Source organism: Haemaphysalis longicornis, unplaced genomic scaffold (assembly GCF_048455015.1).
Source record: "Haemaphysalis longicornis isolate Haplotype H1 unplaced genomic scaffold, Haemaphysalis longicornis Haplotype H1 scaffold_6, whole genome shotgun sequence".
In the NCBI taxonomy this organism is placed as follows: Eukaryota; Metazoa; Arthropoda; class Arachnida; order Ixodida; family Ixodidae; genus Haemaphysalis; species Haemaphysalis longicornis.
In genome coordinates this window covers 110,510,930-110,538,785 of record NW_027526407.1, presented here as the reverse complement: position 1 = coordinate 110,538,785, position 27,856 = coordinate 110,510,930, and the positions used below count along the sequence as shown (strand labels likewise).

Below are 27,856 nucleotides of genomic sequence, written 5' to 3'. Positions count from 1 at the left end.
AGGTTATTCAACAATGGACGATATTCACACGATCATTCAGGTGATAGAGAAGTGGGCTGAGTCTTCTGAACCCCTATATACAGGGTGTCCCAGCTATCATGCACCAAGTTTTAAAAAAAGAGTAATGGCGTAACTCGAAGAAAACCTATTGGATAATGTTTTCAGTGCTGTGAAAAAGCGGTGACTAATTTTTTCGTTAATGAGACTTAACTAATTATTTCTAATTAATTATTTAACTCGATAATTACTGTCCTAATCACTGAAGTGTCAATGAGGCATTTGTAGGTATCGACAAAGGGGCATCTAACTGCGGTATTTTCAGCGACGAACTAATTGAGTACTCATTTATTCTGACTGATAAAGAAAACCCGCGAAATATGAAAAATACCACGTGATGGCGCATCCGCGCGCATTGTAAAGCAGCGTCCCCAAATAAGCTGATTCAAAGCAACGGCTTCCGGTGTTACCCACCGGAAGAGACAGCGCATCACCTTAATAAGGCGCGTGTGCAGATAAGGCACAAACTCGGTGGCGATTTCTTCTTTCTTTCTTTTGTTTATTTCATTCTGGCTAACTCAGAGGTAGCCTGTTTGAGGGCGTTGCTTTACGATGCGCGCGGACGCGCCGTCACGTGGTATTTTTCATATTTCGCGGGTTTTCTTTATTAGCCAGAATAAATGTGTACGTAATTAGTTCGTCGCGGAAAATACCGCAGTTAATTGCCTCTCGTGGGTACCTACAAGTGCCTCATTGACACTTTAGTGATTAGAGCAGTACTTCGCGAGTTAGATAGTTAATTACAAATTATTAATTAAGTCTAATTAACGAAAAAACTACTGTCCGCTTCTCCGCAATACTGCAAACATTATCCATTAGGTTTTCGTCGAGTTACGCCATTACCCTTTTTTAAAATCTTGGTGCATGATAGCTAGGACACCCTGTATAGCCTTCATAGATTATGAGAAAGCATTTGACTCGGTCGAAACCCTAGCAGTCATTCAGGCATTATGGAACCAGGGGGTAGATGAGCATACTAGAGGCTATGTACAATGGGTGCACAGCTACCATATTCCTCCATAAGGAGAGCAGTAAAATACCTATAAGGAAGGGTGACAGACAAGCAGACACAATCTCTCCAATGTTATTCACATCATGTTGTGGTAAAGTGGGGGATTTTACTGTTGGGAAAGCGCGGGAAAGTGTAACTGACGGGCGGGACCGACGACGAGAAGGAAGAAGAAGGGGCACGCGAAGGGAGAACGAGAGAGGAAACAAACGAGGCTGCTCGATCAGTGGTTCGGGCCTGCGTCTTGGACCTCCAGGACGGCGAGAAGACACGGCGTACCTCTCGTCATTGTTCCGGAGGAGTGCTCAAACAGCCCTGGTGCCCACTTGCCTCGCGGCGTAGGCCCGAGGAACTCCTCCCCCTCAGCAGTCTCGGCCAGTCACCGACGCTGACATCCGAGCCAGGGCCGGGGTTTGGTGAGACGCCGCGAGGACATTCTCCAGAGACTTGTGTTGTGCCGAACTCCCCGGGTGGGTGTGCTAAGTCCTGAGAACGATTCGCTAGTCTTTCGTTTGTGGTCTTGTTTACGTGCCTGAAATACAAGTGCTGACAACGTGCAACGGAGCGAGTCCTACGTCTGGCGCGAGATTCCTGTTGGACCTCTGATCATTACACATGTTTACAAGAAGTATTCAGAACGTTGGATTGGGAACAGGTGGGAGTAAGGGTTAATGGAGAATACCTCAGTAACCTAAGATTTGCTGATGACGTTGCCTTGCTAAGTAAGTGGTGGGCGAATTGCAAAGCATGCTTTCCGCACTAGATGAACAGAGTAGAACCGTGGGCCTGAAAATAATTATGCAGAAAACAAAAGTAATGATCAATAACCTCGGGACAGCACAGCGGTTTTAGATAGGTGGCGAGGCAGTGGAAGTGGTAAGCGAATATATCTACTTCGGCCAAGTTGTGACCCCAGATCCCAACCATGAGGCAGAGATAATTAGAAGGCTAAGAATTTGGTGGGGTGCTTGTGCTAGACTTTCTCAGATAATGAATAGCAGCCTACCAATGCCGCTGAAGAAGAACGTGTACGACAGCTGCTACTTACCGGTACTTACGAACGGGGCAGAAATCTGGAGGCTCACTAAGAGGGTTCAACTTAAATTAGGAACGACTCAGCGTGCAATTGAGCGCAAAATGATAGGTGTAACATTAAAGGACAAGACAAGCGGCTATTTATGGAATACCCCATAGAAACTCCGCGTAGCTTGCTTAGCCAATAGGAGGCGACTGCCGTGCGAAATTTCTGACGGTAATTTTGACGGTTGCCGGGATCCCCAAACATCCCCCTCGCGAGGGGCACGATCAAATGCAGCGCATTTCCGGGGGCGCACGACGTTAAGTAGTTTGCGTTACGTTAATGTTGTTGCACTTGTGGCAACTGCTGATGAGAGAGCGCTCTTCAGCAGTAATTTGAATGAGTCAACGATATAAGGCGCGTTCGTAGCGTCCCATTCTGTGTCGGCTTTGTGGCGCAGTGGGTATAGCACCATGTACATTGCATTCCGCCCGCAGGGTCGAGGGATCGAAACCGGGCGACGGATAGTATTTTTTTATATAGTAGGGAGGGGTGCGGACTACGGGCGTCAACGCGGGTGACATCGTGAGTTACTGAAATGCTCTGCATTTATTTAAAAGAGCGTAGTGGGTCAGGGAACGAACGCGTGTTAAGGATATACTAGTAGAAATTAAGAAGAAGGAATAGGCGTGGGCAGGGCTTGTAATGCGAAGGCAAGATAACCGTTGGTCATTAAGGGTAACAGAGTGGATCCCTAGAGAAGGCAAGCGTTGCAGGGGGCGGCAGAACGTTAGATGGGCAGATGAGATCAAGAAGGTTGCGGGGATAAATTGGTCACAGTTGGCACAGGACCGAGGTAATTGGAGAATATTGGGAAAGGCATATGCCCTGTAGTGGGCGTAGATAGGCTGATGATGAATGAATGAATGAATGAATGAATGAATGAATGAATGAATGAATGAATGAATGAATGAATGAATGAATGAGTATTAAAACATGGCTTCACGTGCAACAAAAACCTTCCTTTGTTTCCTGCGCCGGTCAGACCTAGTTAACATTCTTTACCCGTGCCATTTATTGGTGCGACATGTGCTACAAGACCGTGTTCATCACCTTTCCACTCTCAAGCTGGACATTTGCGTCCTAGTGAACATTGCGGGGTTGTGCTCAGCATGACTGCTACGCTAGCGCTGAACGACCCATAAACTCCGCGGTTTTGTGAACTCTGCTCAAATTCAAAGCGAACATTTCGCCAGTGGTATTACCAGTACTTATATTTTTACCCCAACTTTCTCCGGCCCACTGGCATCTCACTTGCAAGGTGCAACGTCTTTTTACCCTGGAAAAATGGTTGCGCTCTTGTGAATTTCCGGTCCAAAAGTTATGATTTTGCTGGGTGTTCTTGCCATTTACGTCGATACATTCACTGTTAGACTTACCATCTCTCGGAATATTCTAAAATAGGTTTTACAAGACCCAATGATTTTCGGTGCGGTTTACCTTTACTAAGAGAGATAACATCAATAATGATATCCGCGTTTGTTTTTGCAGATTTGATTGATGGCATCTCCTGTACTGACTCAGACCGATGCTTGCAACATTACACCGTCCAAAATGGACAATTTTTCTGGTATGAGAAATACTGAGTTATGTAAACTATCTTTGATATTTTTAAAAACAGATTGAGGAGAATGAGGAGCATTGCATTGCAGGTAATGTAGATGTCCAGATAAATACTTCATTAGCCATCCAAAAAACAGGTTTTGCTGTTCAATATATTCCAAGTTCATACAATTTATTCCAGCACCATCCAATATCCAAACGTCATCTAGTTTAAAACAGGCGTGAGATATTCGAATTCAAGTACCAACCATATTATTGTCGGCACAATACAAAATATTCCCAGTACCAGCAGGGTAGGCATGACTGTTTTTTTTTTTCGAAAATTCTAGCAGCTTTACGGCAAAGCTTTGAGCGTCTTGTGACCATTTCGGCATGTATGAGTGCGTCTTGCACCCGATGAGCATGGATACAAACTATGAAGGCCTAAAATTGCAACAGGAATGTTTTGACTACCGTGGCACTGGATGAAACACAAGAGCCATTTCTTTGAGGAAGGTTGAGATGGCCATTTTTTTTAAAGGCCGGCAGGAAAACTGTCCCAAAGGCATTACAGTGCGCAATAAAGATAGTTGTAATGCTTAGGGACACGAAACGAGCAATATGGATTAGCGAGAAAACTCGAGTAGGAAATACCACAGGTCTAATTCGGAAGAGAAACAGACTTGGTCTGCATAGGACTACAACAAACTGATAACAGGTGGACTACGAGGGCAGCTAAGTGGGCACTGAGAGGCTCGAGTAGAAGAAGGGGCGGACCATCAACTTTGGGAAGGGACGAAATAAGAAAATTCGGAGCCAAACGCCGTACAAAACTGGCAGCGCTCTACAAAAACGGGTGGAGTTCAATGGCAGATGCCTTCGTCTTCTAGCCCCCAAAACAAGCTGAGGATGATGATAATGAATAACACTTCAGTGACTTTAGTTCAACAATCATAAAATATAGCGATCTAATTTCGCGTGTTCCAAAGGAGTCTAGGAAAATAACCATACAAGTTAATTACGTGGTTGGTTGAAATTAAGGTATGACTGCACTGCTGGAACAACCCAAAAAGACACTCGGTACATTAGTAGTTTTATTCAGACCTTAGGGCCGTAAATACTTCCTAAACACCTCACCACTATCACCAGCACCCCACGATTCAGATTTGACCGAGGTATGATATGCAAGATATAAAATAAGCATATTTGATTGAAGTGTTTTCATGACACAGGATCCAGATGACGGATGCGGTCATAATGACTGTAAGTCGTCCATCTGAAATTTCTCATTAAGTGGGACTTCCACATTACAGCAGAAGTTTTTAATGTGTCGAAGAAGAACAATTTCAGCAGTCCTATGAAATCTCATGAGTTGTTGAGGTGCCCTTTGTAGCGGCATAGTGAACGTGCTTGCACATGCTTCATGTTGATTACAGCGCGAACAATAGAAGAATTACGCCTGTGATCTGCTGTACCGTCACTGCGGCTTATGTGCTGTATTTTGCCTCTTTTGTGGCATTCACAATCACGGACCGACGGTATGTTTTTCACCTGCGATCACACGCAGTAGTGCTTCTCAACGTCCGCAAAAACTCCGAAGGAACATCTTCGGTTAAATTTAAAAGAGAAAGCTATATGAGGCGGTCAGAAACCCATCTTGGGTCATGGCCAAAGCCGCGACTCGCCCCGTCAATGGAATGAAGTGCTGTCAGAAAAGAAGCAACTAGGCTGCCAGGATTGCATTCAGGGATTGCTGCGACGATTCTTCCAAGACTTTGTTGAGAACGACCCAGTGTACATTGTCGGCAATAATCTGGTGGATCATTCATTGAGAGCAGGATGTTTAATTCCTATTTGGTGCTCGTCACTAGTTTTATAGCCGGAGATACCCTATCATCAGAAAAAAAAAACTCCAATCACACCGCACATGACAATAGGCCTTATCAATGTAGTGGCGCTACACCATCTTTTGCTCATTCTCGAGCGATTTCCGTTAGAGGTAGGCGGAATTGCGGTAAGTAGGCGGAATGGCTGCCGAATATGGCATGACTGCGTCTGCAGTGATTCTGCGTACTCACGGCCTATTGTCTTGACTTCATGGCTGTTTCTCTCGGCCGACGTTAGAAAGGAACAACTGGCACTGAAAAAAATGGCTCCGATTTGCGCTCAGTAGGTAGTTTCAAAGCAAAGCTTTAAACGACACCCACAACAAATGCCGACGCGACGCCACTTGAATTCACACACGTGGCACTAAAAAGAGTGGAACTAAAGCCTCTACCAGCTGTTACCGAGAATTCGTTTGGCGCCGTCCACAACTTAGCAGCAGCGTCGCCCACGGCCAGGCTATAGCCGCGGACGCCGCCGCTGTAGGCCCGCCTTGAGTCGAGAGAAAGAAAACGGAGGGAAGCGCCTTTTAAAGGGTGAGACAGCGGATTATAGGCATCCTGATCTTCTAGCTTGGGGCTACACCACCGAGCGACAAAAGCTCAGACACCCAAACAATTCGGCATGTGAGCTCAGTGATTACCATTTATACCTATTTAAACCCGCCGCGGTGGCTCAGCGGCTAAGGCGTTGCGCTGCTGAGCACAAGGTCGGGGGTTCGATTCCCAGCCGCGGCGGCTGCTTTTCTGATTGAGGCGAAAAGCAAAAACGCCCGTGTGTACGAGATTTCGGCGCACGATAAAGATCCCCAGGTGGTCAAAATTAATCCGGAGCCCTCCACTACGGTGCGCCTCATCGCCCGCGTTGCGTCGGCGCGTTAAACGCTACAATCAATCAATCAATTATACCGATTTAAACTAGTCATTTTAGTAAGTTTGAAAATTGCGACAAATTTGAGGGAACTTTTACAATCGCAATTTTTCAGAACCAGTTGCCTCTTTCGCCTTTTGTAAAACCTCTTAAAACACAAGTGCAGTGGTGTGCACCAATTTGAAAAACGGATTCCCATTTGTGGCAAGCAGTGCGCAAGAGGTTGCGTTTGTGTAGTGTCAAGATGTGAGTATAACGTTTGTACATTTTGTTATCCTGCTCTGCACACCAATCCCTAACGTATGATTGCCACACGACCACTTAATTTTGTATGCTGCGGGATACCCTTGAAGCGCGCTCGAGCGAGTCAATCAAGCCGTGCAAAGGCAGTGCGCGATTGACGCGCAGCTGCGCCAACACAGCTCCAAAACAACTCTTGCTGAGGCAGACGATAAAGCCGTACCGAAGATGCCGTCACCGCCGAGCAGGCCCTTCCACGTGGGGTATGGTGGGTAAATTCACCGCGCCACCTGCAGCGTGCTCCGTGAGCGAAACCCTCCGGCTTCGCTTCCTCCCACCCCGCCGCCAGCTCCGCCGCGATGGGAGTTTTGTTTTCTCTCACACGACAAAAGAACCGTTGGTTGGTAGAGCTAGAAAGCTTCGTTTGAAAAACATAGATTCAGCATGCAAATAATACATAATTTAAGAATAGTGTTTTATCAAAGCCTCTTCCCTGCGTATTGTTACGCGAGAAGACGATTTTTGCACAATGGCAGGCAGACAGCTCTCCTGGTCACAGTATGTTTTTGACTCTATGTTAAGCTCTCCGCATAAGAGTTTTTTGCAGAAAAACAATGAAACGCCAACGTTTCGTACAATATTTTAAAAGCTCTTGCTAGAGAGCTCTCCATTTCAAATGTCAGCACAGCCCAAATTGTTGAGGACGTCAGCGCGGTGCCGACTTAAAACTTCTCATCAAGATGCTTGGCATAAACATCAATATGGCTACATTTATTTCAGTATCAGACTGTAGCACCACAAATAAACGCGGTGCTTTATAAAATAATTTGCACAAGACTATCGTGCACGCACGGAGTGAAGCAGTTTACAATCACCTTTTGTCATGCTTTCTGAGACCCAGTCTGGCCTCAACAAAACCATGGCAGTCATTGAGATTACTTCCCCGAGCTTGAGTAACTTGTTTAGCCAGCACGGGTATCACGTGAGTTAGCGACGGTGAGAATAGTCGAGAGAAAAAACCTGGCAGTCCAGGCAAAGTACCGTAAGTAAAAAAAATGGCTGCAGAATGAGGGAGTTATGTTGTAGCGCTACTCGACCGCTCAGGCCCAATCGGTTGCGTGGTGCGTATGATCAGTGTTTTGGCACAGAAAAGATGGGTTGGTGGGTGTAAAACCTGCTACGGGCACCAAAGAAGAAATTTAAACACCCTCAACCAAATCTTGACCCACGTCATCCTTCCCAAGAGTATTGCCTACAAAGTAGACAGGGCCGAATTCACAGATTTCCGTAATGAATCTTCTCCGCAAGCCCATGAACACGACCCCAACGGCGAAGCTGTCTTCATCTTTAAAAGTGGTCCTGCCCATTCACGGGCTGATGTGGCAGCTTTGGCCATGATCCGAAACAGAATCTGAATGAAATAATGAGTGGAAGACTCAATGTAGGAATTTATTGTCGTCCGCCAAAGCAAGAACAGTCAAGCAGCACGCGTACTTTGTCTCTCCAAGGACTGACACCGGCATATCGGCTGCTGTGTGTGTAGACGAGGCGGATAAAAGACATGCATATAACAGCGAAGAACGAGTGGGCGATGATAAATATGAACATATATACAAGTATAAACACTGTAGGAAAAAGGCACACACATTCACACCTACACGAACACACGACCACACTTCAGTTCAAACAGGGAGGGTACGCTAGGGTACGGTAGGAGTCCCTAGACAGTCAAGAAGGAACCAAAGCACGCATGCTCTTGAACCGCGCTGTAATAAAACTTTCCAGACAAGAGAAGATCACACACAAGGACGTGAAGAAGCGCGATTTATCAACAGGTGTATTTTTCATAACAGACACAAATATACATAAATAAACACTGGTGCAAATTAAGATTATAAATGAATAACAAGAAAATACCAACCAGTCAAAAACACCCCTCTCGTTTCACCACCCCTGCGCATGCGTAAGCAATTCTACCTTGGTATTTGTGAGGGTAACGGATGGCATACTTATGCCAGCGTCTATTTTAATGATGGCGAAGGCTTAGACGCTTGGTATGCCGTCAATCACACTTCTACATTCTACAATACCAGGTAACAGCATTCTACAATAACAGTTAACCAGGGCGCACATCATTCCAGTATTGCCCTTCCTAAACTCCAGCCTGAGACTTGGCGCGATCTTTTTTAAATTTTTGTGGCCCTACATACAGGCACAAATAGCAAGTAACAACTTCATTTTTTCTTATTTAAAATGCTCGTGGGCTTATGGTTGCCTCGTCTCTTTTTAGGTGTCAATGTGAATTTGGTGCAAAGGAAAACGGACGTGCAGGAAGCAAAGCTGCGTAGCGTGCGTAATGTGTACATCACCAACAAGCCGAAATATTTTGTGGCTCCTCTTTTGTGACCCTGGATGGGGATAAAGACAGGCCACAATAAACAATTCTGGGAATACATCTGCTACGACGGATATAATGAATATATGAAACCTGCGTGCGCGAACCTTACAGTTACCTATCGACACACGATAGTTGACAAAAGAAGGGTGCCCTGTGTAACGACATAAAGAGGCAATAAAACCGTATCAAACAAAATTCACCGTTTCCTTTGTAGAGAGCTTAAAACATTCTGCAGTAGTGCCAGTGCCAGGAGCGGCGCAGTACCATCTCAATCCAGCATCAGCGCACGGTCTGGGAGCAGCTTCTGCAGCGCACGCGCATGCGCAATGCAGCGCAAATGCACGCGCCTTCCAGTGATACCACACGCTCATTCTAGCGCCAGAGCGAGCACATTGGCGGGTTAGGATTATCGCATATCAGCGCCAGCGCAAGTGTTTTGCAGCAACTAGCGGTGCCGGAAAACACGTGGGCTTGTCCGGATATCAGGAGGGCGCTGGACACTGCATTGCAGCACGGTGCCTTTTGCAATAGAGATACCATTCTTGCCTGGGTTGGCCTATCAGTTAAAATTCTATTTTTACGTCGTATTCTAAAAACGCATCCCACATAAAACATGTCCATCGTCATCTTTCCCTCATTACCGCGCAGCATGCACAATTGGCACGACGCCAGAGGCAAGAAGCCACAGCCACACCTATTTCGAATGAATTTAGAAACAACTATGGCGTTGCCTGCACGGATGCTGACACATATCAGCGGATGCAGTGCATGACTCCTGTTGTAGTCATGAAAGCGCAACACCGCATTATTAAAACTATACCACAACACAACCCACTGCAATCGGGAGTAGTGGCACTTGCCCTTGCAGCGAGTAAAAAAACATGTGCTTTCATAGTCAACCCCCTCGGAGCAGGCATGTGCCTGTTTAAACAGAACAATCAATTATCGCACAACAATCAAGGTTCCCACTCAGCACACCCGTATTGTTTTATGGTGACCATGTGGGCCCTCCTCATCTCGTCTTTCTGACAACTAAAGCGTCCCTCCTTTTGCTCAAGAGCCGCTATTGAAGGGCGTCAGCTTTGATGAATTGAAAGGATGACCACGTAACACCAAATCACTTAACACTAAGGACTAAGGCGTCCACTTTACCCCCGGCACAAAAACAATCCCCGAGAAAGCATGAGCTACTGTCTTTTGGCCTCCATGAAAATGCTTTCGTGGTATGGTCGAGAGTGTTGTTCACGCGGCTCGTTCATAAGCTATGGTGGACTGAGGAGGCGACTTCATGGACACCAGGGTGCTCTCAATGAAAATATTTTTCTCACTGTCAGGAACGCTTCTTGAGAGACATCAGTTGTCAATTTAAATTGACGCTTCCAGTAACTATATCAGTCCATTCCAGGAGTTGGCAACCTGTTCCACACGTTCCCCATGCGGCCCTGAGGGAATAATAAGTGCGCCCCAGGACGTTGCAATAACCCGCTCTCTTACACTTTTCACTTTCGATTTTAAGGCCGACATGCCAGTTTTGGCTTCATATGGTATTAGTTGGAAGACAAGAACAGAGAATTGGTCGGTTCCAGTTGACACTTTCCCAATCTTTTTGACACTTATCGAAAATATTGTCAAATATTGCCAAATAATATGGCCAGTTTCTCCAACTGAAAAGTTTGCCGACCCCTGCTCCAAGGAAAAGCTCGCGCGCTTAGCCTGGGCAATCCATTCGGCGATGATTCGGTGCGCACCTCACTCCCTTGACTATTTATGTGACGATTGTGTTTTCTTTGTCTTTATAGAGGGGCAAAAATTGCTTCGACAAACCTTCTACATTGACAAAACCCGGACTCGTTCATATCTTCGGGAGAATATAAGATGTCATAAACTAGAAAAACATTATTTACTAAAATTGTGTCTCTCTTTTAATCGAGAAAAGTGCACCATGGCGTCTGAACGTAAATCATTCACGTATTTTTATTACCCAAATACTTCGCACTTGTGCTTGGTAATATTTCACTACCTCTAATCAGCCATAGCATCCACATGAATTTTTTAGAGAGTTATATTGTTTGGAGCAGCACACTACTTGCATGTCACTCATAGAGTCAATCAGTCAGCAAGTGACAGATCTTTCTTCAATGGTTCCTTTGTTTGAAAGACAGCGTCAACGTTGCAATATTTATTCGGAAATATATATAGCATTGTTTTAACCTTTTCGAGGTAGACGCATAACAAATTGCTTTATTGTGATCAAAAAGAAAAGTTATACCGGAGGCGGTTCGAGAGGTTTAGACGCGGGAACGCTAGAAATATATGTGCACGTTAACGACCATAAGCTAGCGTAGTAAATATGAAGGTACGGTGGTTAGAGGTTACTCTTATGATGCTTCATGGGCCGTTATTAAGCTGCTATAAAAGTCGTCAAGAAGATATATCTCCGCTGGACATAAAAAAGGTAAGCAAACCGCATTACCCGAAAAATATGAACGTGCTGCACTATATTTTGAGTGACATTCAAGGATGCTATCGACCATATGCTGTTTATAAAAGTAAGAAAAAATGCTCCATATATTTTCATTTCAGTGTAAAGTGTTCTGATTTGTACTTGCGCGAACCCATATATGTTGCCGAAGAAAGGTGTGTTAACGAGAAAACTTATGTTAATGAGGAAACTTGGTTTACGTGCTTTGAGACCGACCTTCTGTAAAACAAGGCTTCTGTGCTTTTACATTTTGAATAATACATTTCAAACCTTTCTAGAAGACTTTTGTTTATGTTATACCTTTTGTATTTGAAACATTCAAGAGACAGCAAAAAATACAAAGAAATCGCGAACAAATAGTTTGAGAGGCTTATACTCAAGAATAAATATCGAACAAAACAGCCTTCTAAATACAGTAGAAGATACAGGATATCCCACGGCAACTAAAACCTCAAACCTGATTCCCTAGGGCATTTCATGCATCCACATGCAACATCTCAAATTTTAGCCTGTAAGAATTCAATTCTAAGGCGTGACTTTTCACTGGTTTGCGTTTTTAAAGTGACGCGGGAAATTAATGCCACGCATCCGTAGATTTGCGGTTAGTGACTTTTCCAAGTTTTCGCTTTTGTTTAAAAATGGGTCAGAAGCCCACAACAAGAGTAATGATCCTGTTTGGTGTTTTTGTGTGGCTTCGCACGTGTCCCCCAAGAGTTAGGTGAATGTTTTTAAAATTTGGCTTTGGATTTGTGTCATGAGTTATTTTGCCATGAATATTTTCTTATTCAATAATGGGAAAGCATAACCAAACTTCGTACGCGAAGCGTATGTTGAGATTTCTATGCACATGGACAATTTATTGGCGAAGGCTTATTAAAAAAGATGCTTAGGGCGTTGATGCAAAGCAGCAGGACGTGTGCTTGTTGCGTTTGAGGATACAAATACGTCTGTAGCCTTGAAAACACTGCTCCTGAAATGAAGCTTCCACACCGATTTTATTCTAAACTGAAAAAGCATGGTGAATTTTGCGCTCCTGCCTGCAGGAACAAAGTATTTTGGGCATTGCGAACCAGTTTGGCTAGTAGAAAATAGTGGCCAAGCGTTGAAGGTGTACAAAAATTTGGTGCATTCCCGCTTCTAATGCTTTGTTCGTCTTTCTAATTTAAAAGTTTTTTTTTAAACCAAACTGTTTACTTTTTGGAGTACGTTTCACTATCGCTGGAGCATACTAATTAACACCAAGATTAACACAGCTCCGCTTGTTGGCTATAATGATTTTACCGATTTAGTAACTCGAAAAAAGGAGAAAAAATTTCCCACTCTCAATATCCGTTGGTTTACGGAAGCGATATGTGGCGTATTCGATACCGCTCTCCAAACTTGGTAGCAGAAGGAAAACACACGAAAACAATTTGTTGCTTTGGACAGCCGAGCGTTCTTTCACCACTCGGTCGAACGCTCACTTGCAAACAAAAAACCGAAGTTCAAAGACATTGTTCACTGTAAAGATATTTCGGCATCATGCTTCAACTACAAAAGCTTTTCGAGTTATTTTGCTGCCTGCATCAAAAGGAAATATGCCATTAGTGATATATAATAGTAGGCAGACCCCTCCTATGGATTCTAAAAAGCAGCCAAAATTTACTGAACGATTGCCATTTATACGCCTTGATGTCCAGGGTTTGTTGGTGCGTAGCCTTTATATTGCAACTATGTCTTTATTTTTATACACTGGACAAATGTTTAATCACATTAGGTTTAGTTTTCGCTCATATTGAACTTCGCAAGAATAATACAGTAATAAAATGTATTGGTACATTAGGACAAAGCGGCAACATCTCACACAACATCTCACAATAAAGCGGCATGAATAAATTTCGTTGCATTGTGTTGAAAAAAAGTAGGAACCGTGTCATTTTCGGAGACCATGGTTATAAAAACAAAACTTTCCCTATAAAAATGGCTAATTATATTGGTTAAACGATTGATGGCCAAAACAATGTGGCTATAATTTGTTTGTGACTAGAATAATTAGGTGAAATTACCGTCTTCAATATCTTGTTACGTATGGTTCGGTTGCACACAGCTTTATTGTTCACAAGCATGGTTGGGCTTGATGTGGTGTCTTTTAACCCCTTTTTACGTACAGAGGGCCACAGTGTTCTTGCAAAAGGAGGCACGAGGGTAAATCGGCAAAGGGTCGCCCCAAAAAAGAATACAAAAAGAATGCACAAAATAAACCCGGCAGTAAATGTTCGTTTCAGATTAAGGGTATGTGTAATGCACAACTGAGGCAACAAGCTGAACATTGTAAATTTAGTCAAATTTTAGCATCCTGAGTTGTAATCCCAAATGTTTAAAAATTTGGGCTATTCAAGAACGTTGGAGGTACTGGTTTGTAATATTGGCCATAATTTACCTTTTCAGAGTACGTACAAAATAGGGACTATTCATCTTTATTAAAGTAACCCAACCCATAGTTTTTTTTCAAAGACGTCTACATAATCAATATGTTTAAATATAGCACAATAACTGCTAAAACGTCCGCAATTTTTTAAAACAATGCGGTTTTTTTTCTGAACTTGTGATTTCTAAGAGTACCAGTGTTTGTCATATGAAACTTCCTGGCATTGATTATTTGTCACGCTGCCTAGGTCGCCGCCATATCTGACCCCATCAGCTTATCCAATACGACTAATATTACCAGAGAGGATCCTGATTTCATGCAGCCGGACAGCGTATTTATTTGGGTACCCGAACAAACCGTCGAAGTTATTTTATTTTAATGCCCTTGACACCAAGTGCTGACATGCCATATAGGTGAAGTTAGTAACTATTGCTCTACAACTAGCAAGGGAAATGCACACGTCATTATTATATCAATTTTCTCGATCAATCGTGATTGTTAAAACCTGACTTCAAGGATCAGTGCATATGCCCTGTTTTTTTTTTGCGTGTCAGATTATCTGTGTAAGTACTCTGCGTAAAAAAGTCATACTGCCATTGGACAATTTCAGTCAACGTAACACGAAACACATGCAGTTACCGTGATATTCTCCATGGGTGAGTTTTTATTTGACTAGAATTTTTGCGCTGCTGCAAGTTTTCAATGTTGAATGACAATATTGAGCACCCTTGTAACTTCAGGATTTTCTGATACCCATTTTCTATACGTTACGCTCACGTACAAAAAAAAACAGCATAGAAAATTTACGTTTTCAGAAGTTAAGGGCTAGTTTCAATGCCTAACACTAACATGCACAGTGATTAGCACAGCCGCAAATTTCATTTGGAGTATTTGAGGCATATCGTTCCCACAAAAGGTAATATAGCAAAGTTTATGCAATAAGTAAATATTCATATTCAGACGCATTAAGAACCATATTTTATTTTTGGTTTGAAAGTGATTAATAATTGTAACATTATGAGGATGTATATGTTCCAATTTTTACAGTTTTACAGCTTGTGCGGGTATGTTTGGACTGTGCTGGGAACGTGTGAAGACCAGGGTATTACATGCAAGGTCGACCAAACAAAGAAGTTCTGGGGGACTAGGCGCGTCCTCTACCGGTGGTACCAGAAAAACCAACAGAAGTATGAACACTTGTCGAAAAAGTATTTGTTCAGTGTGACAATTGTTTATAAATGTTTACAAATGTTTGTTGCAGATATTCTGAGAAATTTCTTGTCCATTTTGAACCACACAAAAAGGGCGGACACCCAACAGGAATGTACCTCAAGTCTAAAGGTAAAAAAACACTTACCGGTATCCTGTTTTGTTATTGCAGTTATTGTACGATTTGTGTAAATTTGCTGGAGGGAGTTTCCGGAAACACTTGTAATTGTAAGAATTTCTCTAAAACCGACGGCAAAAAGGTGCATTGCTCGCACCAGAAGAAGGATCCTTACGAATACCTGAATACGAAAGCTTGGGTTTATTTTTGTACAAATATGCACAATATACGTGGGCCACAAAACTTCAGATAGTTTTGCTTTAGATTCTTGGGTGTCATTCGCCGCATATAAAGCATTCATAAAATTTCTACTTTTGCGTTGACGGCAGCCTGTTTCTTTTCGGCAAGATAACTAGAAAATCGTACCTACAATGCATGTTTGGAGTGGCTCTTGTTGTCATCGCTGTTTTCTGGCGTCATACTCATCCTGTATTGGTCGCCGTGATTTATTCCTTGGCCAATTGCGAATGTTAGCCAGACCTCTTCGCTATCAGCCGAAACGAGCTTAGCTGGTAAATGAGGGTTCACTCGTATAGAGCAGGATTGACCACCCTGGAGTAGTAATGGCCACAACCTCCCATGAGGACACCAATTAACGACGGCCCTCAGTATCCAGTGGCCTCGAAGCAACTGACCACTGCGTCGGTCAGACCTGTAATGCAGCAGGTGGTGCTAAGAGTTCCTGGAACCGGACAGGCCACCATTGGTATCTCAACCTGGCAACATCTAACACGAGAGCTTCAGCTAGCCAGGCGAGTGTTGAGGCGTTCGAGGAACTATAGGGCATTACCTGGAATGTAATAAGGCTAAGTGAGGAAACCAGGTCAGGTGAAGCCTTTAGAACGCTGAAAAACGGACACGTCCTATGTTACCAGTGTCTTGTGGACAGAAAAGAACTGAGAGTGGCATTTTTAACCAATAAGATCATGGCTGGCAACATTGACGAACACTTAGTACTAATGAAAGGGTAGCTGGTATTGAATTAGGGCTTAATAAGAAGTAAAAACTGAATGCGGTAGAATGCTACGCGCCTACATCCAGCCCCGACGACCCGCCAGCTGAACGCTTCTATAAAAATCGACAATGTTTTATCACTAATGGCTAAAGTATCAACACAGTATACTGTAGTTATGGGAGACTAATTCTAATGTAGGCAATAAACTTGCAAGGACAAAGCATTTTGTAACTATGGTCTAGGCTCTAGAAAAAATGGGGGTACCTGCTAGTCGAGTTCGTAGAACAATATTCTACGCGTGATGAATACATTCTTCTGTAAACAGTAGAGCATTTGGAGGGGCGCGAATGAGGCGCAAATGATATATACTTCACAATATGCGATAACCCTGGCCTTCCGCATGATGTGGCAGTGCTCGGAAGGGTAACATGTTACGGCCACCGTGTGGTAAGATCTCGAATTTGGCTAGATTGTCGGAGGAACGCTAACAAGTAAGCCGAAGAAACGGTCAGTAAGCTCACTGTAAAACCTAACGTTGAAGAATTCAGGATAGCGCTGCAGAACCGCTGATCAGCTTTTACCTAGGAAGCAGAGTTTACGATAAACGAGGCCAGAGATAATCGTATAGGAATTATCACGGCGTGTGAAGGAGAAGTCGAGGGCACGATGGGAGTACAGAATTCTGGTAAAGCTGCATGTAGACGAAAGATTTAATTAGGAAACTGTAATCCATAACAATCTCCAGCCCAGCTAAGGAAATAAGATTAGCGGAGCATTGAAAGGTAATCAATGAGCGTACGTTTAGGCAAATAGGGTTATGGCTTCAGCAGTCTGGAATGCCTTTGGCTATCCCCGACTTCCGACCCCGTCTTAAGTGCGGCCGCTGGGAAAAGACGTTCTACGTCTTCCCGCGGTGGTCGAGGGGCGGCACTAGTTGACCGGGCTCTGAGCAGTCGTAAATACAAAACCCCGCGGTATAGTCGAGAGAGGAGTCGCCGCGGAAGTAGCTCAATGGTAGAGCACCGCACGCGTTATTCGGAGGCTGTGGGTTCGATTCCCGCTTCCGGAAAAAACGGCGCATTTTTTCTCGACTTGAATTTTCAATTATTTATTCCTGCATAAAAAAAGGCAATCATACCTCATTCGGCACTATAAAACACTGTTAAAACGCCAAACAGCACTGGAAATAAGGACTGCAACTTTTATATGTGTCCTTACGGAATCCCTCGTCCCGTACGTCTCTGTTCTACAAAATGCATTGCGAGGGTTCTGGCTTCAGCAGTCTGAAATGCGTTTGGCTATCCATGACTTCCGACCACGTCTTACGTGCGGCCGCTGGGAAAAGACGTTCTACGTCTTCCCGCGGTGGTCGAGGGGCGGCGCTAGTTGAACGGGCTCTGAGCAGTCGTAAATACAAAACCCCGCGGTATAGTCGAGAGAGGGGTCGCCGCGGAACTAGCTCAATGGTAGAGCACCGCACGCGTTATTCGGAGGCTGTGGGTTCGATTCCCGCTTCCGGAAAAAACGGCGCATTTTTTCTCGACTTGAATTTTGAATTATTTATTCCTGCATAAAAAAAGGCAAACATACCTCATTCGGAACCAACCATAAAACACCATAAAACACTGTTAAACGCCAAACAGCACTGGCAATAAGGACTGCAAGTTTGATATATAAATAGATATATATATCTATATATATATATATATATATATATATATAAAGAGAGAGAGAGAGAGAGATACATACATATTTATATTTCATTAATTATACCCTTAAAGGCCCGAATGCTTTACTTCAGGGGAGGGTCATGAAACATTGTTTAAAGAAATACAAATGAACCAAGATATTGTTAAAAACACAAAACCACGCAAAAACTTAAATGTTCTAAAGCACCAGAGTTCAATACATTGACTAAGGTAGGAACATCGCAAAATAAGTGTTACATAATTTTACAGACATTAAAATAGGTCGAAGAAGCAAACACTGATCAAGTTCAAGAATACATATTACACAAAATATACGTTACAGAAGTAGAATTTGAAGGTTGATCTTGGGTGAAAATAATTTTTTCTAGTTTATCTCTATAACGTTTATTATCAGTGCATGTGACAACGTCGTCGGGCAACGCGTTTCATAGTGTTACAGCTTTGGGAAAAAAGGATGAGCTAAATGCTGATGTACTGCCGGTAATAGGGCTTTTGGTGACTGTGATTTAAACGGGATGAAATTCTGTAATGTGGCCTCAGTAAAGAGTGCCTAGATTGGGGCCAGTGAAAGAATTTGTGGACGAGGCATAAGCGGGCAATGAAGCGGCGTAAATGAAGAGTCGGGAGAGAGAGGGATAGCTTGAGCGTGGTGACACTGATATGGTTGGAATACTTCAAGGAGATAAAACGAGCGGCACGGTTTTGAATAGCTTCATTCTGAAGGGTTAGATATGTTTGTTATGAATGCCAGACGACTGAGACGTATTCCAATTTCGCTTGTACGAAGGTTAGGTAAGCTAGTTTTTCAATTTCAGGAGAAGCAAGTTTTAGATTGCGCCGAAGGTACCCGAGCGTGCGAGAGGCTTCGGAGCAAATGGTATCGATATGCGTTGCCCACGTTAGCGATGAGGTTACGTGCATGCCGAGGTATTTGTATGAAAGGACTTAGCTGATTGGAACAGAGTTGATATGATAGGTGTGCTGAGATGTTACTTGTTTCCGTGTGAGTGACTGTGATTTGCACTTTGTTAAGTTTAATGGCATGTGTCATTTGTTACACAAGAGGAAGATATTGTCTAAGTCTGTCTGCAGGGTATTATGATCGTTAGTGGCGGAAATAGTTGTGTACAAAACGCAATCGTATGCAAAAAGTCGGTGTTTCGATGTGATATTTAAGGGCAAGTCATTTATACAAATCAAGAAAAGTGGAGGCAATACACTTGCCCCCTGCGGAACGCCGGATGTTACGTTGGTTAGATCGGACTCGTGATGATTAGCTGAGTTAAGTTGTGTGCGTCCTTTCAGATAGTGTTCGATCCATGAGAGTAAGCTAAAAGGGATGTTTAAGGTAGATAGTTTTGCAAGTAAATGATAATGGCTGACACGGTCGAAGGCTTTGCAGAAGTCTAAAAAGACAGCGTCTACTTGAAGCGTATCGTCCATTTGTTGTTGTAAATCGTGGGTGAATTCTGCAAGCTGTGTTTGACATGAGTAGTGTTTGCGAAAGCCGTGCTGGTGCGGGTAAAAATAATAAACAGATTTTAGGTGAGCCATTAGATTAGAAGTTATGATATGCTCAAGCAGCTTGGAAGGAATACTCGTTAGTGAAATAGGGCGGTAGTTGGTTGGTAGTGAGCGGTTGCCAGCTTTGAAGATAGGCACAATGTGTGCAATCTTCCAGTCGTCTGGCACGACGCCTGATTGCAATGGCTGTGTAAATAATAAATAGAGGATTAAGCTTGAGAAGTATTCGTTGTTTTTAACAGTTTACTGTTATATATAATATTCTTATATCTTATATATACCTTATAATCTTATGTCTCATAATCCCATATCTTATATTATTCTTATATATATATTGCCGCGAACCGTGCATTGGGTTTGTTTGGTTGTGTTTTGCTTTTACAGCCCAGCTGCGCCAATCTGTCTTATCCGTCTTATCTGTGTGCCAAGGGAAGCGCGTGTTTCATTCTTTCTATGCCATATGTAATATCTCTTCTGATAGTCAGAGTGTTCCGAACTGACGGGAACAGCCTAGAATAATCTTCTTTATTTTGGATGTAAATCGACGGTTCCAGAAATACTCGCGTCTAAAGATAAATTCTTGCGGAGCCGACGCCGCGGAATCCGAGTCTTTGACGCTCACTTGTGCACGTCACTTTGCTGAGTACTGCTTCGCCGCATGTGTATTCTTTGAGTTGTTATGGAAGCACAACTTCGCTCTAATAAACGTGTTTTCCTTGAAGACAACTGCGTCGTCTTTGGCTTCGTGACATCTGGTAGAGGTTCTGGGTACATGAACCCTAAACCCTCTTCAAGCAAAAAAGCAAGCCCAAGTCATGTCAGCCGCCGACTGAAAGGTCTTTAGCCAAAGTTTGGACTGCTTCGAAAAAAATTCAATAAAGAAAACGTCGTCAAACCCACCATGACCAACGCAAACACCATGACCAGCGCTTCCATTTCTGCCCTTGTTCTTCGGCAATTCAGAGAGCCCCCATCAATCCATGGGTCGCCTGTGGAGGACCACGAAGACTGGTTAGGGCAGGTCGAACGGGCCAAGAAGTTTAACCGATGGGACGGCGCGGAGACACTGAGGCAAGTGTTCTTCTAACTCGAGGACTCAGCACGGATCTGGTTCGAAAACCGTTAGAGCTCACTAGAGTATTGGAACGATTTCAGAGCACAATTTTTAAGGACATTCAGCATGGTTGTGCGGAAAGAGCGGGCCAAAGTATTGCTGAAGACGCGGACACAACAACCTAGAGAAAGCATTGTTATGCTGTTCGAGGGGATGAAGAGGCTTTGCAGGAGTGCTGACCCTTGCATGGTGGAAGAAAAGAAGTGACGCTTCTTGATGCGCAGTGTGAAGGAGGAATTGTTTGCTGGACTTGTCCGCAATCCACCCAAAAGCGTCTCCGAATTTCTGACCGAGGCCAGCACAATTGAGAAGGCCCTCGAAATGCGTGCTAAGTAGTAAGATAGCAACTTTGTTAACGCGGCCAATGCGAACTTTTTCGACAGCACGCGGATTCCGGCTGACAGCATACGCGAGACTATCCACGCTATAGTGAGAGGAGCTGCGGAAATTTCTGCCAACGCCGCCACAACCCCAAGTCGCTTCACTTACCGACGAAATTAGGGAAGAAGTGCTGCTAGCGCTGGGAACTTCAACGACGCCAGAAGCATTCCGTGAGCCGCTAAACCATAGCCTACGCGGCTGCTACCCGTCGACCTCACCTACCTGCCCCCTAGCGTCCCGACGCTCCATACCGTCATCCCCTGTCGCCGGCCCGAGCACCTGCGGTGCAACCCGCAACCCCAAGGGAGACCGACATGTGGCGAGCGCCCGACAATCGTCCGCTGTGCTACCACTGCGGAGATGCCAGCCACATCTACCGTAGCTGCGCCTACAAGAGGCTTGGTTTGCGAGGATTCTCCTTCGACGCACCATGCCCCCGACCCTGCCAGGGCCCATCTGAGATCGATGAATACCTTTCCAACAACAGCCGTCGACCAACCAGTCGCCGAACCACAGTAGCAATGCTGAGTTCGCGCGTGGAAGATTCCCCAGCCTACGTGGGAAAAACTAAAAGCAGCAACATCTGGAGCTGAAGTTGCACAACGGTGGAAAAACGAAAATCCTCCTACGACGCAACGACTCACGGAAGACAGTGATTCACGGCATGCCCGCATCTCGACGACCCGACAGAACCTTGACGAGACTCCACACCACGACGACACTACACGGTGCGACGTGTACCCAACATGACCGATACTGCTGCTGGGAAGACGACGACAACGACGACGCGGAGTGCCCGATCGTCAACACGCGCAAGCCGAGATGCGACGCCCCGACGCACCCGGAACTCGTGGAAGGCAGCGTCCGACGTCCAATTGTCAATCGACGGCTTTGACGTAGTCGCCCTCATCGACACGGGAGCCGACTAATCGGTGATGAACTGGTCATTCACGTCTAAACTGAAGAACGTTACGACAAGACGGGACGGTCCGCACATGCGCACAGAAGGAAGCCATTTCGTAACGCCAAGTGGAACGTGGACATCACGCGTCACCATAGACGGCACCACATACCCTGCTGCTTTCGTCATTTTACCTAACTGCTCCCGCGACGTAATTCTCGGAATGGTCTTTTTACCGGACAATGGCGCAATAATTGATCTGCAGACCAAGTCGATTATTTTTTTCTCTGATCACTCCACGACGCCGCGACCGAACCGCGATCACCGTGCTGCTGTAAGGATCGCCGATGATCATGTCATCCTGCCACCCCGCGCAAGCTTGATGATCGCCGTCTACTGTGAGGAGGCTGCTCCTGACATCGATCCTATCGTAGAGAGTGACCAAATGTTGATTTTCAACCGTGGTGTCTCAATCGCAAGAGGCATTGCGCGCTTCAAGCAATGCAAATCCCACGTTTTGGTCACCAATTCCACCGAGGAGTACCGGCATCTAAAGAAGGGTGCTGCAATTGCGTTCCTCAAAAAAAAACGCAAGAAGCAAGTCAAGTGATCGCGGCCTCGAACTTTGAACGCGCACACGCAGATGCTTTGAAGCTGCGGCATCCTTTCGACGTGAACCCGGCGCTGTCGGAAGAAAATCAGGACAGATTACTTGATTTGCTGCGTCGCTACGGCGAGTGTTTTTTTGTCAAACTCTAAATTACGTCAGACACCCTTAGCGAAGCACCGAATTATAACTGAAGATGGAGCCAGACCTACCCAACAGTCACCGTACCGCGTCTCTTCACACCAGCGGGAAGCCATCCGGACCCAAGTCGACATGCTCAGCGACATTATACAGCCTTCGAAAAGCCCCTAGGCTGCGCCGGTCGTACTTGTCAAAAAAAAGGCGGCGCGTTAAGTTTCTGCGTTGGTTACCTGCGACTGAACAAAATCACCAAAAACACGTGTAGCCCCTGCCATGAATCGGTGACGCTCTCGACCACCCCTGCCATGCGAAGTAGTTTTTTTGGGCTGTGCACGGTGCCAGAAACGTTTTAAAAAGTCATGGATACTGTGCTGGCTTGCCTGTAGTGGTACACTTTCCCCGTACACCTCGACGACGTTGTGGTATTCGCCCGAGCTTTCGACGAACACCTCGCAAGGTTTGAGTCTTTACTCGAGGCCATTCGTACGTCGGGGTTAATGCTGAAGCCTGACAACTTCCGCTTCGCTTACGAGAGATTTCTAGAGGACCTCCATGTCAGAGTTGCACAAGCGCTTTCGATGCTGTTGGCTTCTGACTAGCATATCATGGGCCGTGGCTTAAAATGTTCCTGATATTGTCGGTAGTGGCGCACACTGTACACAATGGCGACTCTACTCAGCCTAGAGTAAACAAGAAGCTTCGGGTGTATGCAACATTAGGTCGTAGCCGGTGTAGCACACCTTCAGTGCGCATTGGCAGACCACGCGGATGCCACAAATTGCACTTGTGGTCTATACCATAGGAGGCGCATAACTTCTCAGATGATGCCAAGCCCGTGGCTGGAGTTGCCATTAGATTGCAGCTGCTTTGCTAACCTCGTTAGGAAGCGGGATTCCAACGGTAAATTGAGGAGGTGGTCCTGTCTGGCGGCCGCATCGGAGACCCTGTTGCCCGTTATACCAACATAATCTGGTAACCACTGAAGAAAATTTTATGTCCTTCGCGCACCGCACTTGGAACTATTTCATACATAACAAACACATGTTGGTTGCGACGATCAGGCTGCCTATTTAGTAGTTGCAAGCTGGCCATAATCGGAAAGAATTACCGACCGCCGAGCAGGACTTCCGCTCATGTAAAGAAAACCTGCTGTGACAGCTGCTAGATCAATGGCGGTGGAAGATATTCGGTGGCTGAGCGTTTCTTTAATGAACCCACAGGCTGACGGAATCCATACACCGATTTCTGAAGCTGAAGTCGCGGATCCATTCGTGTACACTTGGATGTGGTCTGGATAACGGGTTTCGGTATGTTCCACGATAAAATATGCCAAGGAAGATGTGGGCAAATACGACGTTTTGCCTATTCCAGGTACGGTGGTGCACACAAACCATGCCGCGTCTAACCACGGTGGAGGAGCAGGGGCTTGGGTAGAAAAGTATTTAGACGGCAGACATGCACCACGTGAGATGCAGAAGTTGCAGCGAGTGGATGACCAAAGCATGGATAAGCGTGTGGAAGGCCAATACGAAGCACTTCTTGTCAGGAAGACGTGGTGCTGTAATTGATAGGCATTGCACTACTAAATTAGGGTATATTTTCAACTTGAATTGTCCCTGGCAGAAAAAAGCGCTGTCCCGGCGATGGCACGTGCAGAAAAAGTTCATAGTGATGAAGAATATGGTGGAACTAGATTCCAGACACACGGTATAAGACGTAAGTGGTTTAAGCACAGCTCTACGCAGTGCGTTTCGAAAACAAATTCTTCAATGCACTCTAAGTAAAAAAAGAGAGGCTACCAGGAGAAGAAACAAACGAATATTCATCAAGTTTGCGTTTTGTGTTCATTTTGGTCATTTCAGAGACACAATGATGTCACGTGTGTTCGAGATATCGGTGCACGTTAAAGATGACCAGGTGGTCAACGTTAATTTGCACCCTTTTAGTACCAGTATGGCTCATTGGCCGTGTGGTGCCACCGCGTAAACCCAAATATTCAATCAATATTTCAAAGAAACGTTCAGTACACTTATGTTCGCTGGCGTGCTTTTCTGGAGGAACTACTATTCGCTCACCTAGCCAGATTTCTAAATTACTTCTTCATTGGTACCTCCCGTATGTGTCGCCCGATTTTGATATGTTCTCAAGATATATGTATACAGTCTGTATCTAAGGAGAATAAAATTATCTGCCGCATATTCTAAAAAAATTATGAAATAAAACCGAAGCGGGAGGTGCAGAGTTTATGGCACGGAAAAGTATCTCCTGTTAAATAAGATATTTGACTCACTCAGATTTTTTTTCTTCTGGTGCGGATTGTCTTTATTCCAAATTCCTGAAAATATTGAACATCAATGCTATATTATCCCAGCAAAAAATTTTAAGCAATTTTTTGAACAAAATGCAATCCTTGCCACTTGGGAAATAGAAAAAGTGGTACCAGTCTATGGAGATAAACAGTCCTCCTTGAATTGCAGGGCAATATCTATCACTAGCATACCATGTAAAATTTTGGAACACATCATTTACAGTCATGTTGCCGCTTTTTGGCATCCAATTACTTTTGTTAACCTGCGCAGCACGGTTTCCGGAAGTAGTTTTCATGCGAAACCCGTTAAACCCATTTAATTTTATTTACTCACTAACTTCGTTCTATTCCTGACTACCCTCCATTTGCCGACTGCATTTATTTCAATTTCGCATATGCATTCCACAAAATTCCGCAAGCGTTACTGCTAATTTGGCTAAGAAATCTTGGTCTCAAAACTAGCATGCTAAACTGTAATAAATGTTTTCTAGTGCATCGCCAGCAACTTTTCACAGCTAATGACACCAATTCTTCTCTAACCCCGTTAATGTCAGGTGTACCGTGTATCCCAGGGAGCCATCTCTGGCCGGTGCTTTTCATTATCGATATGAATGAATTGCTTAAAAGTATGTCGTCATTATTACAATTATTCGCTGATTATTGTGTCATTTTTCGGGAAATATAAAACAATACTGACGTGCACGCACTCGAATCTGATATCAATTCCATATCCCGTTGATGCAATACGTAGCAGATTGTCCTAAACGCAACAAAATGGAATCAATATTTGTTTGCAGCATTACTACTAACACGCACTCATATTTTCTTTATGGTGATATACTAGAAACGGTTACTTCGTATCAATACTTTGGCGTTCATATCATTACTGGCGTATCTTGGAATCTTCACACTAAGTCGCCAACAAAACCAATCGCATGCTTGGCTAAATGAGACTAAATTTTTATTCCGCCTCCTTTTCGATAAACCTGCTTCTTTTCAAATCCCTTCTGCGTTCACAATTTGACTGTGCATCACCGATTTGGAATCCGTGTAATAAAATCAATAGTCATCAGCTTGAGATAATTCAAAACAACATCGAAAGTTTTTTTTGTCGGCGAGGAGACAGCGTATGCTGAATGGAAACTAACTTGGGTCTAACTTGTTTGACGTCACGTCGCAAATTTGCACGATTATGCTTGTTACATAATGTATTCTTACACAGCATGCTTAGCCCGCTTTACTTACTCGAACTTCATACATACCTACTCTTTTCAATCATGTTCCTAAAGTTGCCGTTCCTTCATGCAACACCAAGGCCTTTATTGTTCCTTAATCCAACATACCTCTAGCGACTGGAACCACCTTCCTTCTGATATTTTAAGAATTAGCAAGCCGGATTTGTTTCGCACCGTTGTGTCTATTATCTTTCAGGTCGGCCGATTGTGAATAACGATGCCTTGCTTTTGGCGAATTCTATTTCTTTAATGTATATGTTGCAATATTTGAATCATACTTGCAATGAACGCCAAACATTATCAAGCATACACACCTCAGACGAAATTCCGCCGCCGCCGCAGAAAGATTGCAACCTAATATTCATGTATAACCTTGTTTTGTGAAGGTTATAACTACTTCGGGTTTGCTGTTTGTACTGCAGTTTCCTCATTTTTTTTGTATAGTATTTACCCACGCCCTTTTTCACTACAAATGGCTTGAGGGTAATCAAAAGAAAATAAAAAAACCTGCATCTCAGAGCACTTTCCTAATAAATTTATGCGAGGGGAATTGAGTGCACTAAAGTATAATTAACACCCCAGAAATCGCCCCGGGCGCCAATATTTCTAGTAAATTTTTGCGTCAAAGGCCTGGAAGCAACTTCTGGAGTTTCCATGACACACTACGAAAATTGTGATTTCATGTCAAAAAACAAATGGTTGCTTCTATGTATTCCCTTCGAAATCTACTTTGCTTATATTCTCTGCTCCTGTTACAAATTCATAAAAGTTCTTGTTTAACAGCAGTTGTCTCTTCATACTCAATAAGTACTTTTATATTTAGTTTACACAATTAAACAGCTCTCACATGCCGTAGGAATGCAACTTCATTAGAATTTCGAATGCGGCTCTTCGTCGGACGCAAATACAGCTCTCCACCGATTATTTTTAACATTGTTGGACAACGTTTTGGGCAAAACGGAAAAGGTTTCGATAAGGATTTTACGAGTTTGAAATATTCTCTTGCTCTTTTTTCTTTTGAACAGACACTGGAATGACGCTGTATGAAAAGGTCCTATACCAAGATGAGAAATATACCTGTGGCGTGTTTGTAACGACCGTTTTAAACTGTGAGTATCCTGGCTACTGGCATTGCGTAGACTGAGTAGTCTCCCATAATGGCGATACTTCTGCAAGCAATAACTGAAGATTAAAAAAAAGACTGGTTCTGCGCTTAACAGGAAGTGAAAATATATACTTCACGAAACGCAACTAAAATGGTGGCTGAATAGAAAGCTAACTTGAGCGGAACCGGTGATCTGAGGAGCACCTAAGGTTTGAAAGGCACATTCCCAATAGGCGCCCCTTCATTTAGAACCCCATTCGTTACCACCGCTTAGCTTGTTCTTGTCGTCACTCGTGTATCCTGCACTTCTGCGATCCCAAGCCCACGGCCATAGGTGTAATACGCTTCCTTTTGAAGCCATGTGCGGCCTAAAATTCTCGCTGTGTAGCTCACTTTCTCAGCCACACGTGGTCACTGCGCACACTTACATTCGTTCAGGCTTCCTAGCAACGTCTCCAAGTCTGGTTGCCCCTGTTAGGCAATGAGCAGCCAGTGCATATGAATTGATGTGGGCATGATATGGAACGCATTGTCTCGGCCGCAAAATCTAGGAATAACAAAAATCCGGAACTGCCGTTGAAT

At 44.2% G+C, this 27,856-nt stretch overlaps 1 long non-coding RNA gene across 1 annotated transcript; it reads left to right on the top strand.

The window, feature by feature from the left end:
• Positions 1 to 11,361: 11,361 nt before the first annotated feature.
• LOC144141884 (uncharacterized) lies at positions 11,362 to 27,281 on the top strand. Its single transcript, XR_013316734.1, has 4 exons — positions 11,362 to 11,533; positions 15,015 to 15,154; positions 15,229 to 15,308; positions 27,195 to 27,281. It is a non-coding gene; the product is annotated as an uncharacterized LOC144141884 (long non-coding RNA).
• The last annotated feature ends 575 nt before the right edge of the window (positions 27,282 to 27,856 follow it).